Below are 25843 nucleotides of genomic sequence, written 5' to 3'. Positions count from 1 at the left end.
TATGGAAATAATGAATGTTCTCCTTTTTATTTCTCTGTTGTGTTAAAGTATTACATACTGTTTTACTTACTTTAATTACTACACAATTATAAATATTAACAAATTTAAACCCTTAAAAAAGACAGATGCATTACTTTAGCATATATCAACAAAGAAAGATATTCAAAATGGATTATTAACATGTCTTTAAAGCTCAGTGTCTAAAAGAATTCCCACTTTTGTGTGTGTCTTTCTAATTTTAAATCTTACATTCTATTTTTATAGTCCAGAGCTGATGTTTGGTTGTGAGTCATCGTCAACTCTGTTCATATCACTCCTCTGCTTTCACTGAAAAGAATGAGAATGAGGAATATTTTTAGATTTGAATAGCTAAATAAAATTTGCTCTGAAAAATACTGGTTATTGGTACTGCCTGATGAGCAGCATCTCTAAATTAACAAAATCATTGTTGATATTACCAATCAAACCAGCATCACTGAATATAGATCTTGACTGTGGCACATAGTTGATATTGATTGCTGTCTTATTCGTTGGTGTATGTACGACTTAAGCACATTATAAATGAAGTGATGAGTCAAATGATTTGTTTACACTATCCATTTAACCCATGTCATTTCCCAAAGCATTAATTTATATTTGAGCTTTTATAATATTTTGCTTAATAGTGTAAATGTTCAAAATGAAAGGTTTAATTAACCCGTTCCGCCTTCAATTCAGTGCTTCACCCACAAAAGCATTTACAAATTTATAAGTTTCGATTTTTGTTACTAACCAAGTATTATTTTTGGAAAGAGAATAATGAGAAGAAAGATAGAAATTACAAAATAAATCAGAATCCTCGAAAGTAGGAACACCACAAACAATCACAGCAGAACTTGAATGATGTATGTCTGATATATGATTTGAATGATCAAGTCTGTATGTCCCTTTTAATTAGGGCCCGAGCACCGAATGGTGAGAGGCCCTATAGAAATTGTAAGGATTGTTATTATTATGATTATTATAATCAAAGTGAATTGGCTTTTTGAGGGCTTCAACATGCTGAACTTCTTTCCAAACTTTGCAGCAAATTAGGAAGTGGTAAAAATGTACGTATTCTGGAGAAATCTGAAATGGGTGTGGCAAAATGGCTCAACAGCGCCCCCTGGAACCAGCCCCTAGGTTTCCCCTTGACCGATCTTCACCAAAACGGGGCACAGGTGTATCGTGACCAGTGTTGCCACAGTTACTTAAAATTAACTAAGTTACTTTACAGATTACTTGATTTTAAAAGTAATTTATTTACTTTACAGATGACTTGATTTGAAATGTAACTGTTAGATTACAAGTTACCTTATTAGTAACATTCAGCATCTGCCGACAACACCCCCGCCGCCTCAACATAAAAATGGCAACCGGTTTTGCCAACACTCACTTTATTAGAAACCGCCGGAGGGGGCCCCCCGCGCGAACGGAGGGTTCGCCCAGCGGGCGCTGTACCCGGGCACCGCCTTCCGCACCGGCAACGGACACCTCCCCGCGGCCCACGAGAAAGAAAGCCCCCGCACCAGCGATGCCGTGAGGCGGCGCGGACGAGGACCTCCCCCCCAAAAGAAAACGTTGAGGCATGCCGCACGCCGAGCATCAACTCGCCGTGAAAAATGAAATTGCTGTAACTTCAGTGTTCATGGTTCTATCTCACTCAAACTACATGTGTGAAACAACATTTCCCCCCCGAAGATATATGGTTTTAAGGAATGGGCATGACAGAAAAACTGACTAGCGCCCCCTAACGGGCAGCCCCGGCACTACTATTGGCCGACATGTACAAAAATCTATTGGGGCATGTGTCTTTTCATAACAAACAAATAAGTGCCTTGGATAGATATGCTAGACCCTGGGTTCCAAAACTGGGGTACATGTACCCCCAGGGGTACGCAAAGTGGTTCAGGGGGGTATGCGGGGAGAACATTTTATTTGCGTTTTCAAAGTGAAAATGCCCATTACATTTTCAAACTGAGCTATAAATAATCATGCAATATTAAATAGTCTGAATATCCAAGTCGCATTGACAAAAATACTCATGTATACCCATATTCAGCTAAATAATTACGCTGCCATGTCATCGACATAATTCTGTTGCGTTCACTGCCAACACTGCAATGCTATACGTCTCCATGAGCGCCCGGGGAAGTCCACTATTCTTCTTCATGTATGAGGTCGGAATATCCGAGTTGCCTGGAACGCAGCACAGTGAGGATGTTAGCAACTCGAGGAAGCAGCCCGGAGCTATATTCAAGCCCGCTGAGAGAGCCGCTAGCCGCTGAGAGCAAGCTGGATTTGAAGGTTCTCGACCTCTCAGTCCGGTTCTTGTCACGTCCTCACTCCCGGAACCCCTCATCCAGACCCGGCTCTGTCCGGGTTCCCTTCCACGTGGACTGAGGGACCTTGTGCGGACATGAAGCCGAGCTCCGGAGGCTTGGAGGCTATCTCCAAAGCTAGCCCGTTCGGACCCGGACAGAGCCGGCTCTTGGTGAGGGGTTCCGGGAGTGAGGGCGTGACAACCACCCAACTGAGAGGTCGAGAACCGTCAAATCCAGCTAGCTCTCAGTTGCTAGCTGCTCTTTCAGCGGGGCTTAAGAGAACAGCAGCGCATATTTTCAAGTGTAACCATTGAAAGTATCCTGTTTACCTTAGTTGTTCATCTTGTAATAAATATCTCAATGAGGAAACACGCTGTTTTTTTCTTTTTTCGCTGCATTTTAATATAGCCTATAAATAGTGAATTTTAATATAAAACTATTACGATTAATAAAAAATCGATCGTTAATTCTTCCGCCAATCTATTAAATAATTTTAATTGAATGCCCATCCCTAGTCAAAACATTGGAACAACTTCAGAATTTCACTTGCTGATGCCCTGTGGAGGGGAGGGAGCTCGTTCCGATTTCTGCACGAACATGGACAAGTGGTTGAAAAGAGTTAATCCCCCATCCAGAGAGACACCGTCGGCTTCTACCAGTAGGCCTAAAATCGAGGATGGTTCATCTACTCGGCCACAGTGTGTTATATGTGCAAAAGTTCTATCTCACAACTCAATGAAACCTTCACTTTTGCGCAGACATTAAGAGGACTTTCGACCAGTAAAACCTGTATAAAGGTAACAGATAGCATTACAAGGAAGTGGTTAGAAGCGTCCTATATGGTGAGCTACTGAGTGGCTAAGACTGGCAAGCCCCACACTATTGTGGAGGACTTAATTGTCCCTGCTGCCGTGGATATGGCTGGGGCAATGCTGGGGGAAAAGGCAAAAAAACTATACAGACAATGCCTTCATCAAACAACACTGTTTCACGGCGTATCAGTGACATGGCAGAGGATGTTTTAAAACAACTACTACTTCACACACGAGCCAGTGAATTTTATGCACTACAGCTGGATGAATCAACAGACGTAGCCGGCCTGGCACAGCTCCTGGTATATGTCCGGTACATTCACGAAGGGTCAATTAAGTAGGACGTTTTGTTGTATAGTACACTCTATACCGATACAACTTAAGTAGAGATGAGACAGGAGACCGTGATGGAAAAGACGTGCATACTTTACTGTGAGTTTCACAGGACAGAAAATAACCAGCATGCAATGCAGGTAAACAGTGGGGCATTACGGATGCCCCGAGGGAACAAACTGGATATCAATACACAACATTCCTCCCCCTTTACTTTTAATTCCCCATAAGTAAAAAGAAACTCTTTTTAATATAACAGTCCCTTTTTACTTTAACAATGTTTACAAAATAACACTCAATATATAAATTAATATAATAACATTTCCTGAACTAGGGAAAGAGGGTAGACTGCCTCATTTCCCAGACTTAACCCTGGGGTGTATTCTTCCCCACTGTTGGAGGTTAGTCTCTAGACTACATGTTCAATCTGTCAGGGGGTCGTCGTTCTCTTGTGGGGTAAAGACAACGTACGGGTAAGTCTACAGTCCCACTGTCTCTGAGTCTGAGTGGTGATGGTGTATGCCCAGACTGGGGTGCATCAGTACCCTGAGTAGGCACACCCACTGGTTCAGGTGAGTAGGGAACACTTTCCCCTTTTTCAGGTGGCTGCAGTGGATGTTCAGATGATGGCTCAAAACCATGGAATGGCTCCAGTAGCTTTTCCGGGTTTCCCATTTGACCTGAGTCATCACTGAGGTTGGTTCCTGACAACAGTTGATCCACGTGTCTCCTCTAGATGATGTTATCTGGTGTTAAAACTGTGTAGGACACAGGGCCTGTTTGTGCGACAACTGTTGCTTGTATCCACTTTGGACCTTTGCAGTAGTTCCGAGCAAGAACTCTCTCACCAGCTCTGAAGCTTCTGTCTTTCGCTTTGCTCCGTCTCTCCACCTGGGCTCTCTGTTGTGTCTGTACGACCTGCTTAGTCTTCAGTGGTCTCAGAAGGTCAAGTCGTGTGCGAAGCTGTCTTTTCATCATGGCTGACGCGGGGGCCACTTTGGTTGTAGCATGGGGGGGTGTTTCTGTAGGTCAACAGGAAGGCGTTTAGGCGCTTGTTGAGCGTTCCGTTTCCTTGCTTGCTTCATCGCTTGCTTCATCGTCTGCACAAATCTTTCCGTTAGGCCATTTGTGGCGGGATGATAGGGAGCTGACTTGATGTGCTGAATTCCGTTTGCTTCCATAAATGACTGGAACTCTTCAGATACCGGTTGGGGGCCGTTATCGCTAACGAGTTGCATAGGTAATCCAAAGCGACTGAAGATGGACCGTAGCTGATCGATGGTTCTCCCTGATGAAGTGCTCTTCATTATGGCGACCTCTGGCCATTTGCTTTGTGCGTCAACTACGACTAAGAACATATGATCCTCCAGTGGACCTGCAAAATCTATGTGAATTCTCTGCCAAGGCTCCTCTGGGAAGTCCCATGGGTGTAGTGGCGCTAGCTGAAGCATGTTTCTAATCTTTTGACATGCAGAACATGACCTGACCCTGTCTTCGATAGCTGCATCTAAGCCTTGCCACCAAAAGTAGCTACTCGCCATCTCCTTCATTGCCACAGTGCCCTGAATGGAGTTCCTCCAGCACCTGCTTTCTCAGTGGCGGCGGAATGTTGACTCGAAAACCCCATAACAAGCATCCAGCCTGCACTGTGAGCTTGTTCCTCCTCACCAGGTAAGGCTTTAGGCTGTCTGACAGCTCTCTTTCTCTCCCATGAGTGATGATGTCCATGACCTCAGATTTCTGGATAGGACTGTGCACAGAGTACCCTGCAGTGGCAAAACATGCTGTCAAGACTTTGATGCCATTTGCCACCACATATTTATGTGAGAGTGGGTTCTCAGCTCTGACGAGCATGAAAACTAAATACAGGCATAGACTGTGTGTAGATTTAAGCTTAAGTTCAGCCACACATTGCAGAATTATGTGCATCCTCTCAAGCACACCCGTCTCATTAACCTGTGCCTTGGTGATTATTTCTGGTTGAACTCTGCTCCGACCACGCCCCCCTTTTCAAATTCAACGCGCACACTTCTTCACACTGTATTGTTTATTTATGTCCTTAGTTAAACTTTGTTAGTTTGTGTTCTTCCGGCATTTGACGCTGAGTATCTTGGTTTTCATCTGGTTTTCCTTGTTTGAGTTAAATAGTAATTCAAGTTCAACCCCTGAGTGAGTTAGTTTGACCTCCTTGTTTGTTTTTAATTTCCCTTTACCTTGTTGTTTTGCTAATAAACTCTGTTTGATCTAGACTTCCATCCAAGTCCTGAAATCCCTGACAATTTCACACAGTTTCAAGTGATATAGGCTGTATATGTGCGCCAGGGGGGGGGGGGGTACGTAGCTGGAGATTGAATGTCTGAAGGGGTAGGGGGCTGTAAAAAGTTTGGCAACCACTGTGCTAGACCAAACAGGAAGCCCGCCATTTTGGATTTAGTGGCCATTTTTGCCATATTCCAAATTTTTTATCTTGATGTACTTGTCCCAGGGCTTTCATCAGATTAACTTCAAAGTGCATTGTCCTTTCACTACTAAACTTGTCACATGATTAGAGTCCAAGCCTGAACAGCTTTATGTGTTAATATTTCTTCAGTGTCATAGGGCCACCTACTGATTTGCCATGAAACTGGAAGTCCTTTGTTAATCAACTCTGCATTATCTAACCGGCTCCAAACTACTGACCTATGATCACAATCCTGATCTGTACAGCTCCATATATGAATATTAGTTCAGGGTCGTAGCGCCACCTACTGATCGGTGTGACAATTAAGTTGTGGTAATATTGTCCAATTGACAAAAAATTGCTCACACTACATCACAGCGCCGACTTGAACAGATGTATATTTCTGTGTGTAATAATAGTGATGGCGCAATTGATAGTGTGGACCGTAATGAGCAAATAGCAGACAAGGATCGACAACATTTGACGGACGCAGGAAGTGAAGTGTTTATCCAGTGCGCAAAACGCATGCAACGCGGAGACGTGCATTTGGTCATCGATCGCTCTCTCCAACGACCGCAACAGGCTTCAACGTGCGGGTGCTCAGGCCCGCCAGTGATACAACGTAGCCCTAGTTGGTAGTGTTACCTTATTTGAGGCTGTGTTGTACAGGAGACCTGGGGTTTTAATCTATGTTGAAGACCTTTATTGTTGAAGCTAATGACAAAGTAAAGCACTCTTCGGTGAGAAAGGGAGAAAAGCTGATGTCATTAGGAGTACACAGCTTGTTCCCATTCCAGCCCCCATCAACAATATTTACAATACAGCAGTTGTGTCCCTTATATTATGAATAGCTGGAGGTTTTTAGAAATAGGAACACTGTAGCTTGAGATGGAGATTTGGCTCTAGCCAGGGACCTTAGCTATTTCTGTCCTTCCTTTGTATCATTTCATTACTCCATATGATAAAAAGGCATAACATATCGACAAGATTATGTGTAAGAATAGTTTACTTTAATACCTTATTTTGAAAGCATCACCAGTAAAAACAATATAATATATTTATGTATTTATTCATTCCCTCCTTAATACATCCAGCACAGCTTACCAGTTGTTTCAGGAACAAGTGGCTTTTCATCCAGTTTCTTCATTTTAAATGGGCTGTCTGTGCTTTTCACAGAGCTGCGCGTCTTTACAGGGGAAAGTGAGCCCTTGTTGAGAGGCATTTCTTGTTCAAAGAGCAGATTAAATGTACTTTTGTCAGAATTGTAGAGAGACAACTCAAGCTTCTGGTAAGATAGTGTCTGTAACATTCTGCTGCATCGATAGAAAAAGGCTGTTTACACTGCTTTTGCTTTCCTGTAAGGATCTCTAGATTCTTACTAGTGATCAGATAGAAGTTTTATTTTATTCTTTGGTGAACTGAAGAGACAACACATATTTGAAAGGGGCCAATTGCAAAATATAAAAAATATATTTATGTGATGTGTTTTAAAGATTTGTAGAATTATCAGAATTCAGGGGGCTTGGAGTATGGACAGGGGAAGGAAACGAACCAGCTCCTATTGAACCAAAAGAAGATAGAGGCCCTGAAACAAAAATTATAGGATCACCTAGAGTCATAAATAGAAGGTTACAGAACATGCTACCTGCTTTGGGTTCTGATCATGAGTCCCTAAAACACCAGCCATTATAAAGCCACAGGCAAAACTTTTATTCTCCACTCATGACTATAGATTTCATTTTACCTCCCTGCTATTCATTGCTGTACTCTACATGGCTCATATATTATAGACATAAAAAGATACAAATTTCTATTTTTTCATTTTCACTTAATTTCATCAATCAGTAATTTTTTTCTCTCCATTTTTGGGCCCAGTCATGTTCCTATGATGTTTAAAGTCACTCCCAAACAAGTGATTCTAATGAAATTATGTTGCAATTAACGTGTGTGTGTATGTGTTACTGATATGGTAGGAGTGTGTATGTCTTTTTCTGAGGTGCTGTGTCATTCTTGTTCATTACACATGCCCATTATATGTCTCTCCCTCTCTCTCTCCACTCACATTCACTAGCTCACTCTAACACACACACACATATAAAGACCCACACACAGTCCATAGTTGTGTTCACATAATGATACGCCAGCACTGCACGGATGAATGGAGTAGAAGATGGAAAGAAAGAGAGTGGGAGGAAGAGAGGGAGAGCGATAAAGGATTAGAGAGAAGAGAGAATCGAGAAGTAGGCCAATGGAAACCAACTTCAGCATTCTTTGTTCAAAAATGCATTTCCACATGTTCCAAACAGCAGGTATGTGACTGGAGAGCAACATACAGGTTTTTCTTCCTGCTGATGATGTTACGGTTTGAAGGAGGAGATGGACCCAGGATGCAGAGGTTATAACAAAAAGGCGATTTAATATACAAAAGGTCTTTAAACAAAACAAAAACAAGTACACTAATACAAGTAACACTGGCGACAAGGCGCACGGAGAACAAGGAACGAGGAAGCGGTAGAAGCTGGTCGAGACAGCAGGAGCAGACAAACCATATCCCACGAAGTGTGGAGAAACAACTAGTACAACCCGACAAAGGGCTTGGGGGACACAGAGGCTTAAATAGACACAAGAGGGAAGGCAGGAGCTATTAACCACAGGTGAAACACATGAGGACTGGGAAGACAATCACCGAAAGGAAGTGAAGATAGAAACCACACACAAGGGACAGATAATACAAAATAAAACAGGAAACAGAAAATACACAGATGAGACTGAAATTAACAAACCAAAATGACAGGACACCACAGATGACTCAAACATGTGTGTTGTTTTAGTTAGCTACACACATTTATCTTCTATGCACTGCCCACACCAATCTTCTCTTTACCAACATTTAGCTGAACAGCGGTTCACATAATAAATGCACCAATGCAAATAAAAAAAAGATCCAAATCTTGGGAAAATATTACATGAACATTACATGAACTGTATCAATTTGTATTTCAATGCCTCTGTTACGAATATAAATGTATAGAATTTCTCACTCTCTGTGAATGCAGTTTCCGCATAGCTACAAAGTAAATGCTGGCCCTTTGAAAGAGCTTTTTGAGTATGAAACCATAGAATTAACTTTAAGCAGAATTAGTCTCTTTTGTAGGAATTAGTTTCATGCATGGTGCCACATTGAGTCATTTTCAACAGTAACAACAAGTGCAAATATATATGATATAATGATTTGAATTGAAATAAAGAATTATGATAAAGGCATGCCAACTAATATCTCTGTATCAGTCTCAGAACAAAAAATAATATAATAATAATAATAACGTTGACTCGAGAGACATGTCTGCTGCATTTAATACCATGGTCTTTCCTCTGGATATGCATGATTAATAGACTAATATGTTTGGTAACATATTGTAGCCACACAGTGGTTTGTCAATCTATGATCGTGTGTGTGTGTGTGTTTTTTTTTATATACTTAAAGTCGGGACATGTTTTTGACAGTCATCATTCACAATTTAGCTTTATTAATTTCAACACTTTATGAAGATATAGTTTTGCATCGATATTGATATGATATGTTTGAAATATACAATATGTTAATTATTGAGTTTTAGGGGGTATTTAACCAAGCCATCACACCTCTGTACTGAACACACTCACAAGACTGATATCACACACATTCACCATCAGATAATTACATTTCTCTCACTTCTTCACACACACACACACACACACACACACACACACACACACACACACGCACACAGACACAAACATGAAGCTATTACTAACTAATTTCTCTCACAGGCATTCAGATGTAATAACCCCTCTCTCTCTCTCTCTTTATTTCTCTCTCTCTGTCCTTCTCTGGCTCTCTCCCTCACATCTGCAGACACACACATGCCTTTATGGTTTCACTGACCTTATTATCTTGCCTCTTGCTGCAGAAGAAAGGATTAGGCTTTAAAAACAGAGGGAGGGCAGACTGAGGAGTTAGAGAACAGCAGATTGTGACCTCCACTCATTGAAGAAAAGACCCAAACCAACAACGTGTTAGTTTGTATTTCAACACTTGACTTCACTAAACTGTCTGGCACTCTCATCTCTAAGTCCATTGGTTCCCCTTCAAGCTCCTATGTAATGGCTTTTTCTTTTGTGAGGCTTATAGAAGAAAACCAAGGGAGTTTTTTGCAGTTCAGCATCAAAGTCAGGCAAATTTGTGAGTAATTGCTCTATTAATACAATTGATTGGAATGATCAAGTCTGGAAACTAAAATAAGTAAACTGCACTATATACTTAATTTACATCTGATATTAAAATTAGTTTAGGGGGATCAAATAGCATCCAAACGACAATACAGGTATTTATTTAACCAATATTTATTGAGGACAAGTTGGGATTTGATTTGCCAAACCACATCACGGACGTGGGTGTGATGCAAAAACTATTCATATGATAAGATTTTTTATAAAGGTGAACGTTCACGTACAAACACAATTTGACGCAGTTATTCAAATAAAGATATTCATGAATTGATAATATATTTTATTACCTTGAATCAATAATAAATATATATATATACATTAAAGCACATAATGTTGACATTATGCAGTTTAATGCTGCAATTCAAATTATTGTATATTTTTCTAAATCTATTCATGTACCTGCTAGGCCAAGGGAGCACGCAACTTTTCTGTGCTGCATGTGTCGTAGAGATGACTAGCTTGCTTTAATAATTCTTAGTTTTCACCATACAAGGTATTTTCAGATAATTTACCTAAAGTTTTCTATTTTATCCAAGTGACTGATGCAAATTTTAAACTCTTTGGCTATGACACCTGTAGGAGCAATAATTTATGGTATAGCACACAGAGACATTTTGTATATTATATGATAATAATAGTATGCAGCACCAGCAGGAAGAAATGTTAGAACATCCACTCTAATGCATCTTATCAGTCATCATGCTATTTAAGATGCCTGTGCATGGAGTGAGGACCAGACCAACGAAAAGCTTCCCTGATGTTAACAACAAACAAAAACAAAGGTCTAATGTGTCTTTGAGTTTCTCTGTTTCATTCATTGGGCGGCTGTGACTGAGGGGTAGAGGGGTCATCCTCCAACCCTAAGGTCAGCAGTTCAATCCCCAGTCTGACCCATCTGCACTTGGGCAAGATGCTGAACCCCGAATGGCCCCCCATAGAATAACTAAGTGCTGCGAATAGATGCACTGTATGGATGTGTGTGTGAATGTAGAACTGTACTGTAAAGCGCTTTGAGTGGTGGAGGGGCTAAAGCTACTGGCAGCAATACTGACGCAGCAGGTAGGACAAGGAAAGGGAGTGATGGAAAATGTTCTCTGCATAAATAGACCATCTAATAAGGAGAGTGAGGTATATCACATGATGTATCTTACTTAATTAGAGCAGCACAGCTCGAGTTGGCTGCCTGAAATAGCTCGCAGGCATCGCTCCATTAATGGTAACAGGATGAGGTGTGTAAGAATGAGTCAAAGTCAAGTAATCATGGGTGTGTTCATGGAAATTAGGAGACAAACTATGTTTTTAAAGTGGCACTCCACGAAATGTACACACTATGGCCAGTAATCTCACCAGCAGAGCAGCTAAACCTGTGACAAAAGTTGAATATGTCTTTCCAGCTCTGATGATGTCACCAGTAGTTTCTCAGCTCAAGAACAGAAACACTTGTCTTCAGAGACATGGAGTTTGATAAGTCAATGGAAGACAGATAGCCTTGGGTGGCTGCTGTATAGAATGCCCTTTGTGTGTCGTTCATAGATGACTTTATTTGCTGGTGTTAGTGAAATGAATAAGAAACTATCAACCATTTCATATGTTTCATTGTTGATCTGAGTAGTCTCTTACGCAGACCTTGCTATTGTAAGAAAAAAATGCATGAAGGAAAAAAGCAGAGGAGTGAGCGAAGTAGAGATGTAGAAAACAGGGGTGGGGGAATGATAGACTCCACAACCTCATTATGTCTGTTGGCATTTAACTCCTTTTGATGATTTAGCAAGAAGAGGGGATGGATGAGAAAGAGGGGAGGAGGAAATGTGTTTTCTCCTCTGTCCATGACACCATTTCAATCCTCCACTCACACATCCCTCTCCCTGCTCTCCCCATGACAGAGAGGAGTGAGAGAGAGAATAAAGAGAAGTGAGTGTCTTTAATTTTGAGGGATCCCGAATGCGTGAAATCCTTTATGCTATCTGGGTCACATTGAGCCTTACAGGCTGAAGAAGTACACACACACACACACACACACACACACACTGCAAAGCCTGCTGGTTTTCGTTCAGTTAGCTTCTCATTCTTTTACATGTTTATAGTAAATCTTGTTAAATTAGTATTACGTTAATATTAATACTAACTCCCAAGCATCAGTCTCTTAAAAGTTACTTTTCCCCTTAGGTACATTCAAGATTGGAATAATTGTACTCCACTCTCTGAAAATATTACCTCCATCCATCGATCCATTCTTTTATTTGGGGTCGGGGTGACACAGATTTACCTCTTCATAGCTATGCAATGCTATTTTTCAGCACTTGATGTGGTATCATTTGGAAATCAGATGAAATATAGAATCTTTGCCTAGAAGATCTCCAATGGGGACAGTCCAGGAGACTTTTGGCTCCTTTTGATTCAAAGGTGCAGTTGTTCCATTCCGAGTTTCCACTAGGTTTTATAGTGTGAGGAGCTCCTCCTCACACTATCTTTAAGGCTTAGCCCAGCTCTCCTGCAGAGGGAACTAAGCTGCTTCTATCCCCAATTTAGTTTTTTTTCACATTAGGTCAAAGCTCATTACAGACGTTGAGGCTCAGATTCTATCCTATACCTTAACTTGAGAAAAATATCCTGAGATAACTTTTGACTTGGGGTAGACATGCTACTCCTACAAAAGCAATCCATCGCTTTAGATTGAATCCAATCAATCAAAAGCTTTAGGGTTGCATGGAAATGTAAGGATTTAGAGGAGTGTTCAGTGATCACATATGAGTATGATTAACACCGTATAATATTTACCTTTTTAAGTAGTGACTCTTTTTATCATCTTATAATATATAATCAATTCTATAGATTGGGGACACCACAGCTGAATCGAAATTTAACAATCTTGCAGTTTCGGGTGATGAAAATATGTATAGGCGATACAACAAGTTCCCTTGCCCTCTGACAGTGTGTAGCAATCATTTTTTGCCTCGACATTTGAATTTGATCTTTTTTATTTCAGGCACCGTTCTTTCCTATCGTCCTCACTCACACTCACTGTTTTTTTCTGCAGCAGCAGCAGCAGTGTAACAGTGTATTTTATTTATTAATCACTGCTTTGGCCACCAAACAATATGTCTTTCTTCACCTCCAACTAACTAACAATGACCTCGATCTCAGTGTCAGAGAGTTGTGCTTGTTCTTTTCAGCGCTTGATGCCATGACCCACAGTAGGAACCCATTGGTCAGCAGGATAATAAAATATTCATAAGGTGCTTTGTATTGACCATTTATGGTTGAATGTGGGCGTGCATAGGGCGTATGTTGAGGCAGATCCACGTACAAACATTTCCAGGTGGACTGTGATTCATAAAAAGAAAATTGCGTTCAGGTGTACGTGCAAATGGTTTTATAAATCAGATTTTTGTTTTGCATACGTCTCTGATGTCCAATGGCACCAGGGGGACTTAGTAGTGGACCTTCTTCAATACTACACTGTATTGATATGTATACATACATTGATTCCTTCAGCCCCCGCTTTCTCAGCACCAGCCATCTGTGCCAGCGGTTCAAATGGCTCGGGATGACTGTGGGCTTCTCACCATCAGGAAGTTCTCAGGCAGAAGTCCTTTTCTTCATACAACATTTCTGCATCAAAACATTTGTGTGCTGCTACTGGAATTGTCACTCATAGCTAGACAAAGTAGATAGCTTTAGCAATCTAATTTGTATGTGTATATGTGGGTCCCTCCCACCTCCCAGCACTGGGTTCTGCTCAGACACTGTAATGACTTTCATTTGATTTGCTCCAGTCTTGTGTTCGCTTTAACAGCATTTTCATATTGGCTAAAATTGTGTGAGCGATTTGGAGCGAAGAAGACGTAGTCGACAAAAATCGATGACAAAATTAGTCACCGCTGAATTTATTAGTCGATGATTCGTTGGATACGTCATTTCGCATGTTTTTCGTGCCATGCAGCTGAACTTAACGTTGATTTACCGGAGGTGCTGGTGGAAGTAGCTGAGGAGTGAGACATGTCACTCCCTTCCTATCTCTGAAGCCTTCCACGTCCTGGCGTAGAACTGCAGACCCCTGTCTGAGACGATGTCCACGGGGATGCCATGAAGGCGGAAGACGTGCGTGACCAGAAGGTTGGCGGTCTCAAGGACGGACGGTAGCTTGGAAAGTGGGATGAAGTGAGCCGCCTTGGAGAAACGCCCAACAACGGTAAGTATCACTGTGTTGCCTTCAGAGGGACGTAGGCCTGTGATGAAATCAACCGCCACATGCGACCAAGGGTAGTGAGGAATGGGTAGGGGACGCAGTAATCCGGCCGGAGCTTGATTTGATGCTTTGCTTTGGGCGCAGACAGAACAGGCAGCGACAAATTCCTTGGTATCAGCCATGGAAGGCCACCAGAAACGTTGCTGAAGGAGGGCCAGTGTCCTATGAATCCCAGGATGGCAGGCAATCCGGGAAGCGTGTCCCCATTGCAGGACAGGAGATCTCACAACCTCTGGAACAAACAACCTGTCAGGTCGACAACCCTGTGAAACCAGGTGATCCCTCTGGGCCCCCTGGACCATACCCTCAATCTCCCACCCTGCTTCTCCAACCACGCCGGCAGATGGCAGGATGGTGCTTCCTCTACAGGGGGAGCAAACTGACGTGACAGCGCGTCCGGTTTAATGTTCTTGGATCCCGGTCGATAGCTGAGTGTGAGGTGGAAACGCCCCAGGAACAATCCCCACTGGGCCTGGTGGGAATTGAGCCTACGAGCAGAACGGAGGTAAGACAGGTTCTTATGATCAGACCACACAATGAATGGATGAGTGGATCCCTCAAGCCAGTGCCTCCACTCCTGAAGAGCCAGGACGACCGCCAGCATCTCTCGGTTCCCCACATCATAGTTCTTCTCTGCCGGTGAGAGCTGGCGGGAGAAAAAGGCACACGGTTACTGCCCCTACCCTGGAGTCTTAGGCATCCTACTCCACAATAAATTGTAATGCAGGGTCAGGGTGAATCACAACAGGTGCAGATGAAAACAACATTTTCAGTTTAGTAAACGCAACCTTGGTGGCCGGTGACCACACAAAAGGAGTTTTAACAGAAGTAAGAGGTGTGGCCACTCTACTATAGTCCAAGATAAACCTGTGGTAGAAGTTGGCAAACGCGAGAAACCTCTGCAGTTGCTTCCTTAATGTAGGAGTGGGCCATTCGGCCACTGCCTTAAACTTGGCAGGGTCGGTCTTAATTTGCCCCTTCTCAACCATGAAACCCAAAAAACTAACAGAAGATAGGAGGAGGGCTCATTGTCCGAATCACGGTAGGGGTGTGACTAACTCTCCCGGATCTCTCCCTGCGCTGCTCGTGAAGACGAGAATCTAAAAGAATTGATAAAGAAATTAACTCGTCTAACAAGGTGGTCTCATCCCTAGAGGCTAATTCATCCCTCAACTCATCCCTCAATCCCTGGAGAAAAAAACCCTGCAACGCTCTCTGGTCCCACCCGCTCTCAATCGCTAGGATACGGAAGTCAACTGCGTGCTTAGCTGCAGAGTTTTCTCCCTGACGAAGCGACAGGAGCCGGCTACTAGCCTCCTTGCTGCGCAGAGGGTGATCAAACACTTTAAGGAATTCCTTGGAGAAGGAGGAAAACAAAAAACAAACCGGTGAGTTATTATATGAGAGGGCTACAGCCCAAGCCGCGGCTTTCTCCGACAGGAGACTCATGACAACTGCTATCCGCGACTTGTCTGTAGAAAACGAGGCTACACTGAAAAAGAAATTGTCTAACGGACTCTGACTGACCAGTAAACCTAGCGGTAGTGGGGATGAAGGGTTCCCTGGGCTGGGGAGAAGAAGAGACTGGCGAAGCAGCAGGAGGAGGTGGTGGAGCGGAATCCGGAGCCGGAGCTGGAGCGTGAGAGGGAGCCGTCAGCGTGGTAAGGTGAGTTGAGAGCCTCCATTACTTTGTGTAAAGCCTTCTCGTGCTGCCCAACACGGTTCCGCTGAGAGGAAAGAGACAGTCTTTTTCCACGTCTACGGGGTCCATGTTTTGGCCAGATAATTCTGTTAGGTTTAAGTGAAGGTTCGGACCCCTAAGCAGACACAGATGAGTTGTTGGTGGGTAAATGACCAGAGTTTATTTGCAGGTGAGGTAGATGTAGGCTGGAGTGGCAGGGTGCTGGCTGGTTTGAGGATCCTGGCAGAGAAGAGGAGGAGCCGAGCAGTGAGGCACACAAGGGTTCTGGGTTGAAGGAAAGCACAAAGGTTAGAGTACGTCCAAAGGACACAAAGGTCGAAAGTTCTGCAGCGCAACTGCTACCATAGAAAACAGAATAATCTGGCGTCGAAGTGATGAGACGACCAGGTTTATATAGAGGGGATGATTTGATGGATTGGAAGCTGGTTTGCCTCGTCCTGCTGCAGCCACGAGCCAGCCACGTCTCCCTGCCACACACAACACACAGGGAAAAACAGAAGGGAAGGAGGAGATTATATTTGTAAGGCTTTCCATGGAAGCAGTAAACAAGCATTTGTAGAGGAACACTCTGCCTGTCCTTGGTATTAAATGGAAAAAAAATGAATTTTTCTTCGTTTTTCTATCAATAGTTGCCTAATATGCAGCAAAGTTTATTAAAAGACAATTTTGAGTGAAGTATCAATCTTTATTGTCTTTATTTTCAGTCATCACATGCCGCAAACAACCTCAAGCTAAATTTAAAAGCTGATGGCTAAATAAAAGCAATTGTGAATTTGTGTGATTCATAATCCGATTAGTCGATTAATCATTTCCATAATCGATAGATTAATCGACTTCAGAAGAGTCGTTATCTTTAGCCATAGTGGCTAAAGATGTCATACAGATCCTCAAAGCCATGCTGATGTGGCAACCATGACTGGGCCTTTGGTTGTATTGCAGATAAATATTATTGTTGTCCTTGAGACCAAAGAAAGTCTGTGATGATGCTTTGTCAAATCACATTCGGTCACTTCACAAAACTCTAAGTTAGAATACATTAACATAGTGGACATAAACACATTTTTATGGAAATTAAATCAGAGATTACATTTAAAATGTCAGTTATTTTCTTATAATCACAGCAGCACATTACTTTATAATGTTGTACATACCACAACACGGAAAAACAGGGTAAGAGAAGGTTCTGAGATCACAACAAATTGCTAAGAGAGATGGATATAGAGAGGCTGAGCAAATCAATAAGATATTTTATTAATTTGGAACGGTCGGAAAAATGTCAATATGTAGCGGTCAAGTTAATAGTGGGACACCACAAATCAATTGATGTACAGGAAACGCTTTGGTCAATTGTAAAATTATAGAAGGTGAGGACGTCAGCTGAGTAACCGGACCTTGGATGTGGTCCAGCACATCTCTGAAGTGAGGTCTGCAGATTATTAATATGTGTGTTCTGCTGCCATCATATGACTGCATGGATTTAATGAGCCGAGGAAGAAGGTCTTGCACAGCAGAATCAATCAAACGTAATAAATCATGTAGACTAATTAACTCTTATAACCACATGTTCAAATTTTTCATCATAATCTTCAACTTTCCAGTATACTAAGAGACTTCTCTGCCTGATGCATTTGATGACTCATATCAGCAGCCAGTAAAGTTTGTTTTTGTAATCACATTTACTGGGGGATTAAATAAATGAATCGTGTGACGATGGTAAGATTTGACAGAGAAGATTTTTGTTATTTAGAGAGTCCCAAAATGGATGTTAATGCCAGGCCTGTACAAGACATTTGATCTAAATGTTATTGCCATTGTGGTTACATCATGTAAAGCTGTTCAGTGTTTACCATTACCAAGTGTTTTGACTGTAAAGACACCAAAATGTCCCCTCCATTCAGGGCAAGCTTATCCAGCTGTATGGATCTATTGTCTATTGTGTAACTCAGATGACAGATAACTTAGTGGGAAAACAATGATCAAACTTAGAGTTGCTTTACATCTGAGAGCATTATCTGATGTTTTTGATAACATTTTTGAAATTCCTCTTTCGTGGTTTGTCAAGTAAGATGCCTTTTTGAAGCTATGCCTAAGCTTTGTCCTCCTTTTGAAAACTGAAAAAAATGTAATGCGGCATCACATAATTATATTATTGAATGTAATTTAGTGCCCTCAAGCATTTCTCAATGAGTTCCAGTGTACTGCACACAGGGATTATGTGTGCGTGTCTGTCTCTCTGTCTGAGTCTGTCAGGTGACAACCAATGCTTGACATTCACTGATGGGTGAGCACTTAAAATGTAATTGAAAATGTTGTTAGTGACAGAAAATAGCCGTTTTAATGTGATTCATGGGTGGAGTGTGTATGTGTCAGTGGGTGTGCGTTGCAGAGAGAGAGAGAGAGAGAGAGAGAGAGAGAGAGAGAGAGAGAGAGAGAGAGAGAGAGAGAGAGAGAGAGAGAGAGAGAGAGAGAGAGAGAGAGAGAGAGAGAGAGAGAGAGAGAGAGAGAGAGAGAGAGAGAGAGAGAGAGAGAGAGAGAGAGAGAGAGAGAGAGAGAGAGAGAGATTTGATTTTTCACAAGCACTTTATTTACATTTTCTTCATTTTACAAAGCACTTGCTTGCAACATTATTCAAATAAATAAACAAAAATGCGGCTGTTACAAAAACTCAGTCTGTTAAAAAGTGTGGAAAGGACAGAGAAGATTTTCATTGTTGTTGACGGTGCAGAGTATGTCATTAAAACACCAAATTCTTTTAAAAGACTCGAGATCAGATACCATTGTGTACAAACTGAACTCGAGTCGGAGTCTGGCCCGGAGGTTTACCACCCACACCGCCCCCGCTTCCTGCCCATTCCTGTTCTCTACCCGTTTTTTCCTACTAATGTAAATGGCCATCTTGGCCTCACCTAAGAGGTGGTTCAGGAGCTGCCACTTATCTTTAGCTGCTTTGTTGTAGGCAGCTCCCATGATAAAAACCTTCTCAGTAAAAGTGACGTTAAAATCACTAAAAACCGCAGTTAAAAGAGCAAAGAAACTTGTCAGTCTCTTGCACTCAGTAAAAACGTGATAAATAGTCTCATGCAGGTTGCAGAATGGACACTTGTTAAAAACGGTGGGATTAAGAATAGAAATAAAAGCGTTGGAATCGACAGCGCCGTGTAAAATTCTCCACTGGAGGTCGCCTGTTCTTTTCTTGAGGGGAGGTTTATATAAAATTCTCCACTGCGGGCAGGGTCCATGTTCCCCCCACCTCCGTGACCACACAGTTCACGGAGGTGACCTGTTGCTCAGTCCTGTCTGGTGGATGCTTTTTACACAGTTTCTGTATATTGTCTCTTTGTCCGCTCTGTGTATTGTCAGTTTGTGTTTGTTTATTTCAGTTAGTAGGGGGCCGGTCTTTTCTCCCAGGCCTGTGCTCAGGATAATATCTGGATAGGGGTCTGCATCCTCTGGTGCGGTTTCCCCCCTCTGGTAGGCCCTCAGGAGGTCCTTTTCAGGTATGGAGAGCCTCTGGGTCCAGAGCTCCAGGATCCTCTGGGCCATCCGGGTAGACTGCAGCCCCAGCAGTGAGCCCAGGGCCTGGGTGTTGTTGAGTGCCGGCCCCACTGCATCCACCAGCTGCTGTAAGGTCACCGTTCCAGACCGGGTCAGTGCCGCCATTAGGCCGGGTGTTGTTTTGCCGCTGACGTCCAGTCTGGCTCCATTCACGAGTGGTTCTCTCAACAACCAGTACAGAGAGTCTGCTTTTGGACACCTTTTTGTGTTAAAAAGGGCCCATGATTTAAAAACACCTTGATAAAAAGGAGGCGACCCACTTAGTTTTAATAATTTAGAATCTGTTAAAAACAGAGCATCATCCAGGTTATTGGCACACCTAAGGATGCTGCTGGCCACATCTCTCCATACCAGATCTGCTTGACCTGTTAGATATTTTTTAATGAATTGAAGTCTATAAGTTGCATTCCAGCTGGCCAGGTGGACGAGGCCTTGTCCCCCCTCCTCCCTAGCTAAAAACAGCACCCCCTTTGGCACCCAGTGTAGACCCCCCCAGAAAAAATCCACCATTTTCTTTTGTAAAGTGGAAAGCAGGCCAGGGGGGGGTTCCACACACATTAGGTGGTGCCATAGTTGGGATGCCACAAGATTGTTTAAAACCAGTACTCTCCCTCTAAGAGACATGTTTGGGAGCAGCCATTTCCATTTTAACAGTTTGTTTTCTATTTTTTCTGTTACGTTCTCCCAGTTCTTCTTACGTATATTATCGTTTTCTAAAAACACCCCAAGGTACTTTATGCCCTCCCTCTTCCATTTCAGGTTTTGGGGGAGAACTGGGAGACCTCTAGGCCACTCCCCGACCGCAAGGGCTTCGCTTTTGTTCCAGTTGACCCTTGCGGCCGATGCCATGCTAAAGTCATTTAAGATTCTGGCTAAAACATCGACATCCGTCTGGTCTTTAATAAAAACAATAAGATCGTCGGCATAAGCCGATAAAATCATGTTGCCACTAAAACCAGGATAAAACACACCTTGCATGCTAGATCTTATTCTGCGGAGGAGAGGTTCCAAGGAGAGTGCGTAGAGCATCCCCGACAGAGCACAGCCCTGCCTGACACCTCTACCTACCCTGAAAGGAGCACTCAGACTGCCGTTGATCTTTAACACGCTCTCAACGTCACAGTACAGCACCTTGATCTTAGCTATGAAGCCAGTGCTGAACCCAAACTTCCCCATTACTTGCCACAGGAAGCTGTGTTCAACGCGGTCAAAAGCTTTTTCTTGGTTTAGGGAAATCAAGCCTATATCTACATCGAATGAACTGGAGACCTCCAAAAGGTCTCGAATGAGGTGGACATTGTCCACCATGGATCTGCCGGGCACGCAGTAGGTCTGGTCCCTGCAGGGGTGGACTGGCCATCCGGCATACCGGGCATCGTCCCGGTTGGCCGTTGACCCAATGTGGGCCGGTCTGGTCCGCTATGTTTTTTTTTTTCTCTTCTTCCTCTCTAAATTTCCTCCAATTGGGCCGGCCAATTGGCTACAGAGGGCTAGCAGTGTGTTCAAATCAAATCAAATCAAATCAAATCAAATCAAATCAAAGTTTATTGTCACATGCACCAATGACAGCGTCATCGGAGCAGTGAAATTCTTATGACATGGCAGGCAAACATCTACGCAGTAGGCAACTTTACAAAATAAAAAAAATAAAAAATAAAAAAACATACTATGTAACATAACATTGTAACATATAACATATAACACAGTCAAGTGAATATTAAATTAAGTAATATGAATATATCTATAACATATAACATACTAAATTAAAGTAAAAGTTAAATGAAGCAGCAGTTTACAGGGTGAAGGAGTGGGGAATATTAAATAAGATAATATGAATATTATATGTTGCCAGCATTGTACACATATTATTGGTCCATTGTTTGTCATTGTCAATCAATCATGGGCTGACAGGCTCAGAGAGCCCTGACAGTGCTGTCAATCACAACACAAACCAGGGTGGGGCGGGACCTCATGGCATTGGCGGGGGAGTCGCGGGACGGGCTGCTGCTGAGACAGAAACTTAAAATGGATAATAAGAGTAAAGAACCCGGGTGGCGCTGAGAAGCATCGGGAAAAAAAGCTGAAGTCTCTGGAGGTGGAGGCTGCTCGATGTGCCAAACTGACGGACCTGTGTTGAGCCGGTTCACCGCCCAGCAGCAGCAGCAGGTGCACCGGGAGACGAGCGAGGAGGACTGGACATGAGGAGCGAGTGGAGGCAGACATGGTAAGAAACGTTGGCCTGGGGCTGGCTAGGCTACATTTTTGAGACATGTCCAAAACAAAGTAGAAAACGTTTTTGATTTTGTTTTAATATGCCAAATTGTGATATTATGGGTTATTATTGTTCAGATGATTTAGCTAAGCTTGCTAAGAGCTGCTAACGTCGTTTACTGTTGCCATAGCTGAGCTGTAAATAGAGTACAAGTAAACCTATAGGGAATAATTAGTTTAATTTGCCATTGAATTTATTGTAATCTTTCAATTCATTTATTGTTTACTGAGGTGATAATTATTTAATAGGTATAATTTGTGTGTAAATGTGTTACTTTTACTGTAGTTTTCAAATGGCTGTGTAAAGTGCTGTCTTGAGCATTTTCAGGTATTGTCACAATGATCTGACTTTTTTGCATTGGAAAACACTAGTAAAGTGTCCTAATGAAAACATGACATTAGTGTTGTTACGTTCGCACACGTTTTGTTCAATATGAACAAATCTTTTATATGACTCTGGAGTAATGCGTCATCTCAGTGAGAGATTCGTTAATTTTCATGCAGTACCTTCCCTAGCCACATGGCAGGCAGCTGCATAAGCTAGCCAGGCCACTCAGGCTGTGTGACGAACAGTAAGCACAACAGTTCATTCATACGGATAGTAATTAATTATTTGTCATTTTAATAATTCTTTTCAGAAGTTTTATTGTGCTTATGTGTTGATCCTTAATGGTGTGATCATGTACACTAAATGATCAATTATTCTCCATTACAGGTTGTTGTGATATATTTGAGGAGTCCTTCTCCCTCTGTTTTATATGTGGACATTTGGGACCACTGTTAGAATTTGGTAAGTTTATCATGTATTTTTTTATGTATAAATTCATACTTCATAATTATAATAATTTTCAAAAGGTTTTAAAAGAAACACACATCCAAAAAGTTCTCAACTCTAGGTGCAGGACAGAGGAAAACATTTTCTCTATTTTTCAGACATTATAATGTATCCATGTCCTTCTCAGGTTGACCACTTGACACGTGAGAGCCTGAGGAGGTGATCCCCCTCTGTCCATGTTCGAGGACTTGCTCTCAGTCTGCCTCCACTCTCTGCCTTCACTGGACCAAAGTTTGTCTGTTGAGTCTCCTCTAGTCTGGTGAGTTTATAATTTTTTAATGTTTTATGAAATCATACTTAATTTGTGATGATTAGAGACATTATAATGTATCCATGTCCTTCTCAGGTTGACCACTTGACATGTGAGAACCTGAGGAGTTGTTTTCCAGACACAGGTAGAGCTGGCAGGGGCGTCACCCTGGGCCTGCCCTTTTGGGCTGGGCTTCAGCTGCAGATCTAAAGGCTGCCTCCAGGGGCATGGGGCCCTCAGCCTTTGTTTTTCTTTGCTTCTGCACCTTACAACATACATCACACCTTATTTTCACACATCCAAACACTGTTAACACCACTGACGCGTAACATATTTTACACATCCCACTACGTAGTTAGAGCTATCTTGATTTGGAGTTAAATAAATTTACTTTTGGCTTGAGAGGTTTGTGTGTGGCCTCCCTTCTTGTTGCCATCTTTGAGCTAGGTGGTAACAGTAGTATGCATGAGAGAAGACGCCGCGAGATTTGTGGACTTCTATGTGGTGTCCGCTGATAATGTAGTGGGCTGGTCTGGACAGACAATGCCAGGGCTGAATTTTTGTCCCAGTCCACCCCTGGGTCCCTGTGAATGACCTGCTCCATAGCAGTCCCCAGCCTTGAAGCCAGTGTTTGTAATCAACACAGAGCAATGACACAGGGCGCCAGTTCTTGATGTCCTGCAGGTTCCCCTTCTTCGGGAGCAGTGTGAGGACCGCCCTCCTGCAGGACACTGGCATGGAGCCAGACGCCAGACACTAATTAAAAACCTGTAAAAGATCGTGCGATAAAATGCCCCAGTAAGCTTTATAAAACTCCGGTGTCAGTCCGTCAATGCCAGGAGCCCGCCGTCCCTACATGCCCTGCAGGGCGGTCAGCAGCTCCTGCATCCGGATGGGGGCAGCGAGCTGTGAGTTGGACTCTTCCGAGATCTGAGGTAGTTCTGTACAGAACTCCTCCCTGCCTGTGTGTTCTTCCTCAGAAGAGTACAGTGCTTCATAAAAACTCACAGCCCGCTCTCTTATCTGGCGTGGCTCCATCAGCTCTTTCCCTGTGTCTTTCAGCAATGTTCAGGAACCGAGACCTGACTAACGCGCCCTGTACATTACGATCAAACAGGTCGGCTGAAGCCATTTGTTTTTCTTTGAGCCTTCCAATATAACCTCGATTTCCGGTGGACTCACTTAAATGTTCTAGTTCCACTATGTCGGTCTCTAGATCTTTCATAGATCGGGTGGCGTCTCTTGTGACATTGAGGGTGTGTTGTTGACACAATAAGCGTATTTGTGTCTTACCATGGTCCCACCACTGCCTAAGATTACTAAAATCGCCCTTCCTCTGTCTAAAAACACCCCAGAAATACGTAAGAACATCTGTAAAACACTTATCGAATGTTAAAACAGAATTAAAATGCCAATAGGCGCTCTTGGGTAAAATATTCCTGATAAAGACTTGACATAAAAGCAGGGAATGATCACTAAAACCGGCTGGCATGATGGCGCAGCTTTTAAAAATGTTAAAATGATGTTTAAAACAATAAATCCTGTCTAACTTGGCTGAGGAGATCCTACTCTGCCGTGAGAGCGGACCAGCTGCTTTAAGGCGTGCTGAGAGGCTGGATGAGGCTCTGCGTGGTTGCAGTCTAAAATCGCATCTTCAGTGCAGTTAAAAACCAAAGAATAAAAATTCCTCCATGGCACAATCATTAAGAATCTCACTTATTTTCAGTAAAAACGGCTTCCTCTCTGCACCGGTTGCTGGAGCATAAACGTTAATAAAAACAGCAGTAAAATGGTCGAACTGAGCTTTGGCTAAAAGAAGCCTCCCCTGGATCACATGTTTGACCTCCAGCGAGTTCGGTTTAAAAGCCGTGGAGAAGAGGAAGCCCACTCCTGCGCTCAGAGAAGTGTTGTGACTTAAAATGGCCTCCCCGCCCCACTCCCTCCTCCAGTCAGACTCATTATTAAAATCACTATGCGTTTCTTGTAAAAACATGACATCAATTTTTTTCATTTTCATAGTTTCATAAATACAGGTTCTTTTTTTTTTTTATCTCTTGCACCGTTCACGTTTAAAACCCCAACTTTAAAAACATCCATGTTGTTTAAAATGTTAGAAATGAAAACAGAAAACAATAAATTAATTAATACACACATTGCTGTCCTTTCCATCACTGCTCAGTTGTCTCTTTGCTCTGAGCACCAGTTTTTTAAGTCTAAAAACTTCCTGGTCTGTGAGGCCAGACTCCTCCCTCTGGCTGACGTGGAGTCTGGCCGAGGAAATAAAAAGACCGAGATCTGGGAAGTGCTCCTCAAGTTTGAGTTGCTGATTTTTTGTTTGATGTAAAAACGATTTAAATTTATCTACACTAAGGGTTTTCCATTTGCACTTTACTCGTCTTTGATTCATTTAAAATTGTCCTAGCTGACCTCCTACGTTTTACTGTTTTCTTTTCCTTTATTGATTCTTCCTCCATCTCCTCCTCCTCCACCTGCTCACTCCACACCATCCTGCCCTCAGCTGCTTCTCCTCCTCTCCTTCCACTGTCCCCTCCCTCCTGCTCAACACTTTTTTCTTCACCCGTCACCTCCTCCACCTGTTTGATAACTACACCACCCATTTCCTCCCCTTTATTTACCACCTCCTTTTCCTCTACCTCATCCACAACATCCTCCACCGCAACATCCTCCACCAACACCTCCACCCCCACCCCCGGTGTATTAACAAAACTCACCCCTGGTGATGGCTCGGTCACAGCCTCGGTTCTCCGCGGAGATGTTGGAGGAG

At 42.8% G+C, this 25843-nt stretch overlaps 1 protein-coding gene and 1 long non-coding RNA gene across 4 annotated transcripts in view; one reads left to right on the top strand and one right to left on the bottom strand.

Annotated features, from left to right (window-relative positions):
* rbfox1 (RNA binding fox-1 homolog 1) overlaps window positions 1-25843 on the top strand; it is a 165987-nt gene that overhangs the window by 6260 nt on the left and 133884 nt on the right. The window lies entirely within an intron of this gene.
* Window positions 1-25843, bottom strand: part of LOC133971512 (uncharacterized) — a 273667-nt gene that overhangs the window by 149573 nt on the left and 98251 nt on the right. The gene's annotated exons all lie outside the window — the stretch shown is intronic.

The sequence above is a fragment of the Platichthys flesus genome, chromosome 16, assembly GCF_949316205.1.
Source record: "Platichthys flesus chromosome 16, fPlaFle2.1, whole genome shotgun sequence".
NCBI lineage: Eukaryota > Metazoa > Chordata > Actinopteri > Pleuronectiformes > Pleuronectidae > Platichthys > Platichthys flesus.
The sequence above is the reverse complement of the archived record's forward strand: the minus strand, read 5'-3'. Positions and strand labels throughout refer to the sequence as shown.